Below are 16,100 nucleotides of genomic sequence, written 5' to 3'. Positions count from 1 at the left end.
AAAAATTATATATTATAAATATATATATATATATATACACACATACTTAAAAAGCATGATGAATCATTTAAAATGCCATATATATATATATATATATATATATATATATATATATATATATACACACACACACACAATGTCATGTTTGATATATCTCTGTATCTGTATATTTGGATAGACTATAATAAACTTAAATAGAATCTAAAAACAATGAAACATTATTAATATTATTAATAAAGGCATAAATGTATTAATACGTTACATAATACATTTCTAAAGACAGTTTATTCTTTACCAAACACATGAGTTTTATGTGTGAGAAATGTAAAAGAAGACCTAAAAGAGGACAAACATAATTTTTTTAATGAAGTTGCACACTATTTATTTTTATTTTTTTAATTGTTATTATTCTAGATTTTGACACAGTTTTTTCATACCTCAACTGAAATAAACATCGCAGCGTTTATCCGAAAGCCTTTCAGATCAAAAAAAAGTTTGTTTGCGTTTGTTTGTCAGGTGCAGGAAAATGTAAAGGACTGTTGCGGTGGTTTTGTCTATAGGATGTTTAATTCGTGTGATTTGATTAATTTATGCTTTTAAGTGTCTCTGACCAGCAGGAAAAGTAAAGGATTCTGGCTTTGAAAATCTGTGTTTGCAGCGATCTGGCGAAGACAGCTCCAGCGCTGATCTCGGCTCCTCTGAGCGCCTCCTCTGAGAAGGGAGCGCGAGCGCGCGAGTGTGTGCCGGGACTGGGGCCGGGGCCACCGGGACCGCCCTGTTCGGTATGTTACTGAAGGCCCGGGATGGACAGGACCATCAGTGAGCAGCTCAACAAAGCCTCGAAGCCTACGCACGCGCGTCTATCGAGAAGAGTCGGCCAGAAAGGAACTTCAGCACAAGGTGAGCGCGGCGACCCAGTGGCTCGGCCGGCGGCGGAGAAGCGGGCGGACGCTAAACTGTGGCTTTTGCAGACCGAGCAGTATCAGCGGCACACTCAGCAGCTGGAGAGAAAGATAGAGGAGCAGGCGAAGACCATCGCACTTCTGAAAGACGGAGCTCGGTTGCCTTCATAAACATGCATCAGGTTGGAAATGCGATTCATCATTGCAACTAAATGGCGCCCAACTATTGGTTTTGTCTTCCTTGGCCGTGAACGCTTTCTTAGCGCTTTGAATGAACGTTTTACTTTTAAAGCGTGCAAAAAAAAATTAGTTTATTCCTTTAGATTTGCGAATGATATTGTTTCAATTATTCTGTGCAATTAATTGAAAGTGTTGTTATTTTTATTACTCTGGAGTTTGCTATAAATGTAGCCTTTGATTCTGATTAGGGCTAAAATAATTAGTGCTGTCTAATGATTTATCGTAGTTACTCACGCATCCAAAATAAAAGTATTTCTTTAAGTGATATGATATTGTGAATATTTATTATATATATATATATATATATATATATATATATATATATATATATATATATATATATATATATATATATATATATTTTATATGCATTTTTATATATATATATTTTTATATGCATTTTATATATATATATTTTATATGCATTTTATATATATATATATATATATATATATATATATATATATATATATATATAATACACATGTGTAATTTAAAATGTTTTGAAATATGCGTGTGTTTATATGTATATAATAAATATCATACAGCACACATGCATATATTATGTAAATGCAAACTTTAATTTTGGATGCGATTAGTCGCAATTTAATTGTTTGACAGGCATTAAAATAATTTGCTCAGCATGCACTCGAATGCTAAGATTAAACCGTTTTGCAGGCAACATGGGGCATCAAAATGAGGCAGTGCACACTTCATACGATTATTACGACTATTTCCACATTCTCATATAACAGTAGAGCCGTTAAAATGTTACACAAATGCAACTTCTTCAAAAATGAAACCCTTTGTTCAGACTCTCTGAACCATCAACTTAACCTATTTTTTTAAAGACATCTATCTATCTGTATATATTTATGCATGCATTACATTTATAAAAAATACACTTTTTATTGCAAAGGCTGTTAACTAGCATCTGCCGTAACTTTTGACATGATTATTTACACGCCATGCTCAATATGAGTCAAAAAATACTCATTTGCTCTGTATGCACTGTAAGCATTAGAGACGATTGACTGAACCGCGACTAGTTACAGTAAGATTGGAAATAAGTGCATGTTAGGTTGTGCGTTACATGCTTGAAGGAATAGCTGACCCAAAAGTGAAACTCTTTCACTCACCGTATGCATTTCTGTTGGAAGATATTTATTAAAGCGTCAACGTTTGCTTCCGTAATGCATCATCTTTTTATGTGCTTTGCGTGGAAGTCAGGTGTGACCCAAATCGGCCTGGTCACCAACTTCTCAATAAATTCGAATATAAAAATGCGCATGACAGGATTTTCACTTTTGGGTCACGCCAAGTTGACAGACGCTCTCGTCCTCGCCGAGTCTGACCGCGATAACGCGCTGGCTGTTTTTTTTTTCTTTTTTCTCCAGAGGAGATCTGCGAGCCTGCGTACAGAAAACAGGAAGCGAAACCTCGTCACCTAGCGATCATCGCCCCGACAACCCGTCCAGCTCCCACAGGACTAACCATTTCCTGGTGGGTGTTTTCTCTCCGCAAAGGGATGCGGCCTCGGCGACGATTTTGCCTCTCTCCGGCTCGTGTTTTTGTGTCCAGTTATCGCGCGAGAGCGCGTTTGGTTGTGATGTAATTGTTCTGAAACGGCCCGAGAGGACGCGTGACCTCGGACCCTGCCTTTGTGTTGTGTTATCATCGTTAAACGCCTTTAAGCGCAGACAAACCTAATAGCCGAGTTTGCGCACGTGCTAGTTATCTCTCGGTTCACTCGAGGGTTAAGTTGTGAGAAATGTGTAGAAAAGATGTAGTTCTCTCTCTTCACAGTTTGATATCATTTTTCATCGCTATCATCCATAGTGAGAATGTTTCTCTAATTGAATCCAGTGTGATAATTCTCCTCAATTGTTTTAATGCGCGAGGTTTTAACCCACAGGGGGCACTAGAGCATAACGCTTTCCTGGATGTGCCACCAGTGTAGAACAGGCCTCCAGAATCCAGTTTCTCTCTCGTGAAAGGAGGTGTCACTTCTTTTTTTTTTTTTTCCAGATGACTGTTACTGAAAGATATAGACATAACAGTTCCGAAATGGCTGCTTTCTCCTTTTCCTGAACTTAATCGAGGCCTCCGTTTAATATCGGCAGTGGCTTAACACTGTAAATGTGACGGAGCGTGTTATCGTAAGCGTGCATAATTAGAAGTAAAAGTTTTTTTGTGAACTTGTGCAGACTTTGAGCTTATTATTAATGGTTTTTCTGCTGGATGAGTCATACCAAACCCTTTAGGTTGAGACATTATTTTCACAACAGATAATTAAGCTCGTATCCGCTTTCAGTTCTCTTTAACATATAAATTATAAAATAAAATTGTATAATATTATGTAAATTATATATTATAAATTAATTATAAAACAATATTTTTTATAATATTTTTTTATCATTTTATGTTCTTAATATAAACTTTGAATTGTAAAATATCTATATATCATGCTAGAATTATTTGTTTTGCTTTAAATTGATGCTTGTATAAATATTTGTTATTTATAGTATTGTAATAATACGTTAAGCTATTATTTAATTAATCTAATAATGCATATATTGCATTGTTATTATTTTAGTAAAAAAAAAAAAAAAAAAGGGAATTTCATAAAAGATAAATAAAAGTTTACGATATGATTTTGTGGGAGGAGGAGTGTTATTTATTTAGTTATTTGTAGAAAGTGTATTGTATAAAATTTTATCGAATTACTGTTGTTGTTTAAGCTATTTTAAATCTAATTATTGGTTGGTTTGCTGTAAGCGGCCTTTGATGCTGATGAGGTCACAGAAGAAAAAAGAAAGAGAATAAAATAAAAAAATGCATAAACTTATATTAAACTGTGTTTTGAGCACAGAAAAGTGTTCAAAAAAAAAAAAAAAAGAATTATTCTCAAAAAACAAATGCATTTTTGTAATTAACTACAACTGCATTAACTAATATAACTTAAAAATGTATGGTCCCTAAAAAATAGGCTTCATTTTATTTAGCAAAATGATTATTATTAATAATATAATTTTTTAATGCAGAGATTTTAAAGAGAAAAATGTGTTTGCTTGTTTTTTTTTGTCCTACGAAATATACTGCTGTATATTTAGCTTTAATGTTTGAAGCAGTGTTGTTATTCTGTGTATTTTGTATTTTTTTTTTTGCAGATAAAGCAGACCACAGAGTATTCAGGATGCTTTCCCCATACAATATCTGCTGCTCTGCGGAAATGAAGAGGTACATGAATCATAGCACTAAAAATCCATTTTTAATGAAGGATTTTACACTTTAGTCCCACGGGCACCCGACAAAAGGTTTAATCTTGAACTAAAACAACTGATTAACAACTCTGGGAGTCTGTTCATTGGAATTAGCAGGTCACTGTTGTTCTTGCGAGAGTATATCTTGTATAATATCCAGAAGTAAGATTAAAGGAAAAAACAAAAAAGCATCCAGCGAAAACACCTCTGAGGCCCGTGCTCATTAAATACTTATACCTTTCCACTGATGTGGGGTCAGTTTGGTAAAGGGAGGTGAACATCTCTACATGTTTGTAAATGTCATACATGCAGTGATTTAGAAGTAGGGTAGTTAAACTTGATGCTTTATGGCTTTTTTTGGTTCAAGTGAACTAGGGCTTATTAGGGGAAAATGTCACTGAAAGTGAAAAAGGATGACAGATATTTAAAAATGGCGGTAAAATGAACCCGTGATGAATAATATTTTTGTGGTGGGTGAAAATATTTTTATATTATTGAAATTTTTTTTTTTTTAGCAATTTTCAGATAACCTGATTGGGTTGAAAAAATATGACTAACACAATAAAAACATAATAACCTATGAAAAGCCTGTATTTCTAAAAATTTGGAAAATAGCATGTGTATGTATGCGTGCATGCGTGTGGCGTGTCTGTACGCGTGTGTGTGTGTGTCGCGTGCGTGTATGCGTGTATACGTGCGTGCAATGCGTCATGTATGTGTGTGTGTATATGTGCATGCGTGTGTGTATATGCGTCGTGTGTATGTGCGTGTATGTGGCGTGTGTATGCGTGTGTATGCGCGTGTGTATGTGCGTGCGTCTGCGTGTGTGTGTGCGTGCGTGTATGCGCGATGTGTGTATGTGTGTATGCACACATATGCGCGTGTGTCAGTACGCGTGTGTGTGTGTGTGTGTATGTGTGTGTGTACACATGTGCGTGTGTGTGTGCGTGTGTGTGTAGATCACAGATAGTCAGCCTTAGACGGTTTGTTAATTTATAAAAAAAAATATGTATAAAGTTCTTATTTTTAATATATTTATAAAACTGTGAACACAACTGTTCCCAAAAGTAAAAATAAATAAATAAATAAATAAAAACAGTTTTAAATGGCACATTTCGATCAGTTCCCAGTGGAGTGTAGTAGTCACTAGATATTCTGAATAACATTGTTTTTTTGTTTTTTTCTTCTTCTAATCTTAACACCGATGCTGTCGCTTTTAGATTATTATCATTTCGAAACACCCAGAAAGACGTTTGCCTTCTTTTTCTCTTTCGCTCAGCGAGAGAAAGTACTGGACACTCTGGCAGGAAATCCAGGGGACTTTCCAGAGGATTCAGACTCTAACCAGAAGGCAGAAAGATCACCTGAAGCTTGAATCCACAAAGGAAATAGAGACCTCTAATGGTAAACTCTTATTTTTCTTTTAGAACCTAACTTGAAATTTCCGACTAATGTGCTTTTATTAAAATTATAGCGTTATACTACCTCACCACTACCCAACTGCGTTTCTTTCGTTCTAATTAAATTAGGTAAAATAAAAACTGTGGAGTTACAATTACTTTAGAAATGTCACAACAAATTAGTGTCATTATAGCTAGTAGCGCAATGCGGCGTTTCTAAGTAATTATACATTTCATTGTTTGTTCTTCCCCGCAATTAAAAAGAAAAATAATACTTTGTGCAAAGCGTTGTGGTGTGGCTTCTTGCTCCATTGACCTCTGACCTCGGCGCCATGCGTTAAAATAGACTTGAGCGGATAGAGCATGTTCAATTATCACTTTGATAAATGTTGTTTTGAAACAGCACACTGTTGCACGATTGCGTCCTCTGTGAAATCACTTGAAAACAATCGCGCGGTGAGATGTATTTTTGGGACGATGGAAAGCGTCGCGGAAAAGACGCGCGTGTTTTTGCCCAGCCAAGAACGTCCGTGCAGCATTAAAATTGATTTAGTGTTAAGCTAAAGGAAAGCGTTAATGCTAGCCGATGCTGTTGCTCATATTAATGGCGGGAGCTTCGGAAAAGCCTGAATATCAGTGTCGTGCGTGCAAGGGTTTCCTCTTTTTCACGTCTTTGAGAAGGCCTTGGTAACACTTTACAATGTTGCTAGCGTTAGCGACAAGCGAAGCGAGGATCATGCATTTATTGCAGTATTTATTAATGCAGCTGTTCAGTGCTAATCATGCTAGCTCACGGTGCATTAACTAATGTTACGGCTAAAAAATAGTGCTTTAACTAAGACGAATAAATGCTGTGAAGAAGTATTCTTTGTTCATCTTAAATCGGAGCAGAAAGTCTTGTAAAGTCAATTAAATGTTGAGCATAACAGTGTTTTTGTCTTGTTTTTCCTGTATAAACACGTAAACCTCTTTAAATCGATGATACTTTTACTTGAGATCTGAAATGAAAAGGCATAATCTAGAACAAATGTCTGTCACCCAAACTCGTTTTCAATTGAATTAGGTTGATTTTTAGGAGCCCGACAAGTTAATCGTCAAATAACGCCATGTCTCGAAAGAAGGTTTTGTCGTTTGCTTCTCAAAAGTAAATGCACCTTGATTTAAGAATAAACACACTGGAAAGCGAGGACCAAAAAAAATAGCATAAAATACATTTCAGCGGTTGTCAAAACATTTTTGTTTTTAAAAATGATCTAAAAAGTTTTCAAAGGGTTTTGACAAAAAGCCTGTCGTGCAACAAAACACTTGGGGTAAAAAAAAAAAAAAAAAAAAAAAGCTATTTATAATTACGTTTTTACAAAGAAAAAGTCCTTCTGGTTCGTCCGCGTACAAGAAGAGTAAAATAAATATTAATTTAGTTATTGCTGAATAAATAATCACCAGTATATTTAAGAGCATTTCTGAGAAGACCTATACTTTAGCCACTTAAAAAAAAAAAATGCATGCTTTTTATGCAAGCTGCTGTTTTGGTGTAGGCTTTGTAAAGTGTAGTCAGTTTTCTCATTTGTGATGTCGTGCATATTAATTATTAATGCATGCCATCGTGGGTCTGAGGAAGTTAATGCAGTTTGCAACGAGCAATGAGAAGGACAAGATGAAAAAGTTTGGCGTTATGTAATATTCTACTTTTATGGGCGCTTGTTCAGGCTTTAAAGTAAACATCGCTTTTGTTGCACGGAAAGAGCAGCTCAGAGATGACTCAGCGTCGCTGAAGGGAGAAATCGGAACAAAAATATTTATAATAATCTCTCTCTTCACAGCGATCTCAGATTTGCATATCTTAAAAAAAAAAAAAAAAAAAACATCAAGCATCTGTTGAATTATGAGCGTCGGTGGTGAAAGCGAGCAGCGCTCTGATGATTATGATTTCGTAATGTTACATTACTAACTCCACGTGCCTTCTCGGTGTGATCACAGACTTTGATCCGGGACGGCTTTGGGGGTAATTTCAACCTCTGTAGTTGATTTTTAATTGGCGGTGTTGCCTTGCAGTGGCAGCGGCTAGCGCGGTTGTTATGGTAGAGCAATTCTCACTGCATTGTTTGGTGCTAAAATTGACAGAGTTCCTCATTAATAGTCAGCGTTGCATGGTGTGCATATCACTGCTGTGCTTTCTTTGCATTTGCATACTAATGTGCTTATATATATATATATATATATATATATATATATATATATATATATATATGTGATATGTGTGTATATATATATATATATATATATATATATATATATATATATATATATATATATATATATATATATATATATATATATATATATGTGTGTGTATGTGTATATACATGTATGTGTGTATGTGTGTGTATATGTATATGTGTATACTAAACCCCACAACCTGTTTATCTTCAGGTTCTGAATGCAAGAGATAATTTTCTGCAGCATTTACAAGAGGCCCTTTCTCGTTTTGCGTATATGTTAATGCTTGGTTAATAGATGCATTTGCGTTATTCTGTACATTTTGCCAAGCATTTCTATGCAATTCTGACTTGCCTTGGCCTGTGATGATCAAAAAAGCGTTTGATTGCCACTTTCCTGGAGCACTTTGGCAAAACTGCAGTGAATGGTTCTTGCTTTTTAACATGCGTTTACATTTAAGAGGCACAGAAAGGCACAGTTTTTCATTTGGAAACCTCTAGTATTTTTACTAACAGTTCTGCAAGTAATGCATTAAATTAAACTTAATCACCGGTCACAATACAGACTATAAAAAGTTTCATTTATAAAGCTCTTAAAAAAACATACTGAATGTTTAGTGCACTTCCTGCAAATATATAAAAGTAAATGGTCTCTGTTGTGTATGTTGCAGTTTCACATGATTAGTGCAAGTGGTCACGTGACCAGAGCAGTTTACTTCCTGTTTGCACCTTGAGAAGGTGATAAGCTGCACCAAAGCACCAAAAGCGGAGGCTAGTTATAAAGATAGGACAAAGATTTTTGGCACTACGTTGTCTTTAAATTGTCTGGTACTAATATATGTATAATATAAAAATATTTGTGTGGCCACAGAATGGATCAGCGTTGATTATCACATGAACACACACATAAAAGTGAAAGGCAGACAAAATAAAAAATACAGGTGTTAGTGAAAATTACACTGAAATGTTGCAAATTGCAAAATACTGCACAAAAAAAAAAATTAATTAAAATAATAATATTGATGTTATATTGGTAGCACTAATATAAAAAAGCGTGGTATGTTATATTTTGATAAAAATGTAACATTTTGGAAATGTTTTCTATTTATTTTTATCTTTCTATTAATATTTTTTGCAAAATAGATCTATAACTTAATGATTATGACTGCAAAAATATGATAATTCATTACACACATTATCCCAAAATAAAACAAAAAGTAATAATTATTAGTGATTATTTTGAAATGAATTTACTAATGACATATCATTTTGGATATATCAATGTAGAAGCATTTGAGATTAAAATGGGCTAATAAAGCCTAATATATATATATATATATATATATATATATATATATATATATATATATATATATATACTATATTGCTCTTATATATATATATATATATATATATATATATATATAAAATTATGAATTTTTTATTATAAAAATATTGTAATATATATATATATATATGCATATATTTGCAAATCTGACGCTGGCGTGTGACACATGCATAAATGTTTTGTCGCTTTCCTTCCCGTTTTTCGAGACAGTTTTCCATGCCCATCCCAGTGCACGAAGACACGCGGGCAGGCGAGAGCTCCCCTTTTCCTCCCCGCTGAGGTCAGAAGGTTCGGCGATCGTCGTCCTCCGCCTCCTGCGCCTGCGTAGCGGCGCCGATCCAGACGGACACTTTTTTCGATTCGCTGAGAGGCCTGAAGCGTGAAGTTTCCCAGCGCGGGACGGCCGAGTGCGACTTTCTCAACAGCACGCCCGGACAAGCGGGTGGACCTGGCCCTGCACCCAGACCGGACCTGGCCGACCACGCGCCATGCACACACCATGACGGAGGAGTCTTACTAAATCACGTACCCGGGCGTCCTCCCAGTCCGCTCACTGGCGTCTTCTGCGCCTGCAGCGTCTGAGGACCCCAACAGGTGTAGAGGCGGGCAGTCGCCCCCAAAAAACCCTGTATCATTCCAAACAATCAATCATTTTATTTATACAGCGCTTTTCAACTGCTACAGGTTGCATCAAAGCACTGTGATATATAAGGTAGAAAGAGTACAATGACAGAGATGATGAGAGTGACCAAACCCTATTGCCTCAAAAGGTGGCGAATCTTTGCTGTAAGAAGTCGCTATCGCGTTTTTTCCGCCTCCGCTTTCACGTCGTAAATATACAAAATTGCGTCGGAAGCGAAGCGAGCCTGACTTTGTGAGCCGTTAAACCCTTTAAAGGAGCCGTTAGAATTGCAATGGCGTTTCATCACTTGCTCACGGTGGGTGCTCTGCAGCGAATGGAGTGCCCGTCGGGCGCTAAGCCATCACTTTTGGCTAATTCGTAATAACTTCCTCGGTGAAAAAGTACATCTCTGGCGTCTCTCGACACATCAAAATACCACCCATATGTTTGGATGAGCTGTTTTGTTATAAAGCGGTGCTCGGTCTGTTAGTTTAGCTGGATGAAGTTACAGAGCTCAAATAAGTAGCTGGAGCAGTGGTTAAATGGAAGTTACAGCAAGTCTTGCTGATGGATTTTGTTTCTTTGCACTTCAACAATATGTTAATTGGCGGATTATTTGTGGGTTATTGTGATTTGTATTTATTTTATTTTATGTTTTTGGACTCTCTCATTCTGGCGGCACACCATTCACTCATTCATTAAATGGACCAGCGATGTAGTGCTGCGTTCCTCTAAATCTGATGAAGAAAGCAAACTCACCCCTAATCTTGGATGGCCTATAGTTTTTATCTGAACTGTTCCTTAAAAGAAATGCAAGCGTTACCATTTTTAAGGTTTCACTAATAAGTTTCGTATGGTGAGCATTTTACTGGATTTGGTTCAATGCGTTATTTTATTAAAGCTTTCTTTTGACTTGAAACCTGAAAAGTTTTTTTAATCGGGTTAATGCAAATTAAATTAGAATTTTTAAATATTAAAATATTAAAAAGTAACTGAACTTGGGTTTTATTATCAGTTAGCTAATACCAAAACCAAACAAAAATGTTTTTATTACTTGAAAAAATAAATAAATAAATATTTTATGTTTTAGTTTAATTTAACTTAACTTGAAATACTAAAATAACTCAAAGTAAATAAATAATAAAAAACTATATTGGCATATTTACATGAAACTAAAACCAGAAGATAAAAGCGGTAGTAAAAAAATCTGAAAATATTAAAATTAAGTCTAATTGTGAATGTGAACAAAACGATATTATTAGTAAAATAACACTTCAAAAAAATAAAATAAACATCTCATGCGTGCATTTTGGGATTCTAAGGATATTTCTAAGAAGGCATTCAGTAAAACGTTTTTACTTTTGCCGTTTTGAGGCCCTCCTTTTCAGACAGTAACTGGTTTTGAATGAAATAAAAAAAAAAAAAAAAAAAAAGTGGCTATTAATGTTGTTTTTTTAAGCGAACTGAAGTACAGTATTTACAGTATGTATCTGACAGCATTGAACTGGACAGAGTGAACTTTTCCCCTCATAAGAGTCTGTGTGTGTGTGTGTGTGTGTGTCTGTGTGTGTGTGTGTGTGCGCCAAAGACAGGATTGAACAGGAAGTGGTGTGAATCTGAACGTTTACTGTGGACATTTTTTTAGTCGCTGGGTTTTTTTTGAAGAAATTCCAATTTCCGTTCCGTTGTTTCCAGTTTTTTGTTCCTTAAATCATTATTAATGGCTGCATAAAATGTCACCAGAAATTCTGCTCGTTTTTTTTTTTTTTTCAATCACGCGTTTATGATGCCTTAGCGCTGAATGTCTGAATTTTGCCATTTATATTAAAAGAGAGCATAATGACCATTTAACATTTATTGAAATGCATTGTGATGTGACCTTGGTCACGTGGTTATATTGTGTGTATGGAGAGATATTTACACTTTAAAACATATTTAAAAACAACATTAAACTACACAAGTTACCAACATTATACAAAATTCATTTAGTAAGTCACATACATCATTTTAAAAATATAGGATCATAATGTATTATTTAAATTATTTATATATAATTATGTAAATATTCATTGTATTATTCTGTTATTATTATTATAATTATTATTAAATGTAAAATATGTATTATTTTAAAATATATTTTATTATTATTTGTTATTATTATTACATTTAATTAATATTAATACACTGTGACTGTTTTATTTACAATGTATGTATTAATTTATATATATATATATATATATATATATATATATATATATATATATATATATAATTATTACATAAATAATTATTGAACTATTATTTACTAAATATAAATATTTATATTTTGTTTTCCATTATTATTTAATTTATTAATATAAAAATTTAGTTTTTACAAAAATACACAATTTACAAGATAAATATTATATACAGTTCTGCTCCAAGTTTATTGCTTGTAGTTTTTATACAGAATTATAACGTCTGTTACAAGAACTTTTATAATATGTGCTATCTAAAATTTTGTTAATATACAAATAATAATAGTATTTTTTTATTATTATTGTTGTATTAATAATAATTTTATTACTAGGAGTAGTATTACTCTGGCGAAGCTATTTTAGTCAACATATATTTAGAATTTATTAAGCGGGACAAAATCAAGAAATTTGTACAGCTTGACCCTGCTCAAAGAAGTTTCCACACCCTCGACTCTTAATATCATGCATCGCCAGCGTCACTAACCCGTTTCCACAAGGGAGTGCGTCAAACATTGCACATTTACAACCGTATATATTTGCAGCTCGTGAAATTGCAGAGGAAATCTAATTAAGCGCACATAAGGAAGGCATAAAGGAAAGCGCACTGTTTTACCTGTCCATATGGAGAACGTGAAACTCACACCTATTATGTAAGGCTCCACATCTGCCGCCCGGGAATCCTCGCTTTTTCCATTTAGGATGTCGAAGTAGGATGTGCTAAGACAAGACAAGAGAGCTGTGAATCACATATTACCGCAAATCTTCTGTGTTGTCGTTCCATTCGCTCGTTTCTGGACTGTTCTTTTCTGCAGGCTTTGGCTTAAAAGCGCGCCATGAATGCGAGGGCTCTCTCGTCTGTTAAGAGCGAGGAAATATGTATAGTGTTGGCAAAACAGACCTTTGAGGAGCAGCTAAATTATCGAGAGTGCAAGTCTGGTGTCATGCAAAAAGAAGCCACAAAGTAGGTTTTTCACATCAGTGGAGCTTTAAAAAAAAAAAAAAAAAAATAGCGCTGTTACTTAAACAGGCGAAGATCTTCATATGCGATAACGGACTATGATTATGAACACGGTTGGTTTGTTTATGGCTGTACAGAATGTGAAAAAATGCTTTTAGTAGTGACACAAAATACACTGGAGATTTGAAGGAGAAAAAAAAAGTATTAAATGATTATTTTTAGTAATATTATTATTATTATTAGTGCTGTCAAATAATACATTCACGATTAATCATATTCAAAGAATTTTTACTGTAAAAAAGTGTCTTTTTTATATAAATACTTTGTGTATTTATACACGCACAATTATTATTACATTTCTTTTATATATAAATTTTTATATATATAGTTTTTCAGATTTCTATTTTCATCTTTTATATATTTCAGCATATATATATATATATATATATATATATATATATATGTATGTATGTGTATATGTATATATGTAGTATAAATAATTTTATTACATTTTTATCATAGTTTCTTAAGTGCATAATTGTGTGTGTGTGTATATATACACACAATATATATATAAAACTTGATAAGAAAATGTAATAAAGTATAAAATAATATATAATAATATATATATATATTACACTTTATTAAGATTAAATATGCCAATGATTTTGAAAGAAATGTAAAAAATGTAATCTAATATTCCATTTTTATTATTATTATTCTTTTATTATTAGTACTATTTTTATACAACTATTTCTATTGTGCAATTAATTTCCACACTTTTTTTTTTTTTTTTTAATAAATGTATTTTTCATTGATTTCGTTTTATATTTCCATTATCCCTTTTATATACGTCCTCGGCGCGTTTTGTCCTGCGCCCGTCCCTCTAGCTTGAGTTCAGCCCTTGGCTTTCATCTCCCAAATCCTTCATCCGATGCCAGCTCAACAAGCGGATAATTGTCAGCACAGCTTGCCCTCATTGCTGTCTAATGTCGCCTGTCTCTGTCCAGCTCTTTTGGACTCCAGACCTCCCGGGACTCGTCCGCCCAGGCGCCGGGGACAGGCGCTCAGCAGATGAACAGCCGAGAGAAGTGCGCCTTTTGCAGAGCGGCGTGCCCGAATCACATGTATAGCCACCTCAATTCACACTTCAAGAACAAAGCTGGCGATCGACACCCGCCCGGACTAAAGGCGGCCTTTACCAGCGGCTTTGCCGAGAAGCGGCGGCGCCCCCCGAGCGCGTCTGCTCCGCGTCCAGGCTGGCGACGCGCGCAAACCTTTTATTTAATCAGCACAACTTTAAGCGGTTCATTTTTGGGTGCTTCGCGTCTTAAGTGTCGTTTCAGCCATCGACAGCGGTCCGCTGTAGAATAAAAGCGCGCTTCCTTTTTAGAGTCATCTCAAGAGATCGCCAAGCGGCGTCAATCTACACACATTTAGTTTTTCCCCGTGTGCACAAATGAAAAACCGAACACCAGTTGCGCCGCGGCTCTCACGAATCTCAGGCGGCTTGGAGCCCGTTCATGAAGCGCATTTTTAATCTCGCCTTGGTTGAAAGCACGTTTTGGTAGCTGTTATGAATCCAGTTACTCAAATGCTTGTTTTCTCTAGCAGTGGTTTTAAATCCCACTGTCGTGTTTTTCTGCATCCTTTGCTCCCAAACTGAGCTCTAATATCGTATTTTGTAACATTTCTGATTCAGAGGTCAGCAATAATAAAACCACACTGACATACATTAAGAGTCAATATATATATAATTGCAAGCAAGATTGTGTTTTCAGGCTAGGGCAAGTTGTCACAATTGTTTTTTTTTGCTCTCAGCTGGTAAATATTCCATTGAAGTGTTGTGGAAGTAATAACTCTTAATTGCTTTAATTTGATCACTTAATTTTAATGCCTGCCACCTGTATGAGGGAATCTGTTCAGAATGAGAATAATCTTGGATAATTATTTCAACGATAAACACCATCTAGTTCTGAAGAAAGCACTTCTGCACAGGTATTTCGGGTTAGTTAAAACTTTGTTTCTACACTAGGCATCCGATATAAGCTCAATTTGTGATTACATGCACAATTATCTTGTGATTTATGTCACGTTATGTTGTGGCCTGGTTGCTATTAGGCCTGTTTTGAGGCCAGGCGAAGAAGCACGGGAGATGACTGGGAGGAATAGGAAGCAGACGAATCTAAGATTAGATGCTCGGTGCCTTAAATACAGAAACAATCTCTCATTTTGTTTTTCATACAATCACATTATAACTTCTATAAAATGCAAGCAACAAAAAAAAGGTTTTCTAAACTAGCAGAAAATCAACAAGAATGTTATTGTTAAAAATTGTGTGTGTGTGAGTGTGTTGTGTGTGTGTGTGTGTACAAAATATTTTCTCATAGCCAAACTAGGTCTTTAGGTAATTTTATTATTGTAATTATTATTATTATTGTTCTTTATTTTTTTATATAATATATATATATATATATATATATATAATATTTTTTTGCAGTATTAGTAGTAGTAGTATGTATTATTATTATTATTATATAATAATAATAATAATAATAATAATAATAATAATAATAATAATAATAATAATACTATATAAAAAATAATAATAAAAATTAATTAGTATTTTTTTAATTAATATATAATTATAACAAAATGCTTTGCACACTGAAGGAAAAGCATGCAAATTAGTATTATATTTATATTGCTGTTTACCAAACAAAAATAAACATTATCCTTATTTTTTTTTATCATTATTACTTTAGATTTATTTGTTGCTATTATTATTATTATTATTATTATTATTATTATTATTACTACTACTACACACAAAAAGTCATTAGCTTTGCACAATATTTAATACATTCCTTTGATATCCTTCATTGCATGCCCATCCATTTCAGTTTGAGCTCTC

At 34.2% G+C, this 16,100-nt stretch overlaps 1 pseudogene; it reads left to right on the top strand.

The window, feature by feature from the left end:
• Window positions 1-803: 803 nt before the first annotated feature.
• Window positions 804-14,555, top strand: LOC122351755 (annotated as a pseudogene).
• The last annotated feature ends 1,545 nt before the right edge of the window (window positions 14,556-16,100 follow it).

The sequence above is a fragment of the Puntigrus tetrazona genome, chromosome 9, assembly GCF_018831695.1.
Source record: "Puntigrus tetrazona isolate hp1 chromosome 9, ASM1883169v1, whole genome shotgun sequence".
NCBI lineage: Eukaryota > Metazoa > Chordata > Actinopteri > Cypriniformes > Cyprinidae > Puntigrus > Puntigrus tetrazona.
Note: the sequence above shows the minus strand (reverse complement) of the source record. Positions and strands in the feature narration are given on the sequence as shown.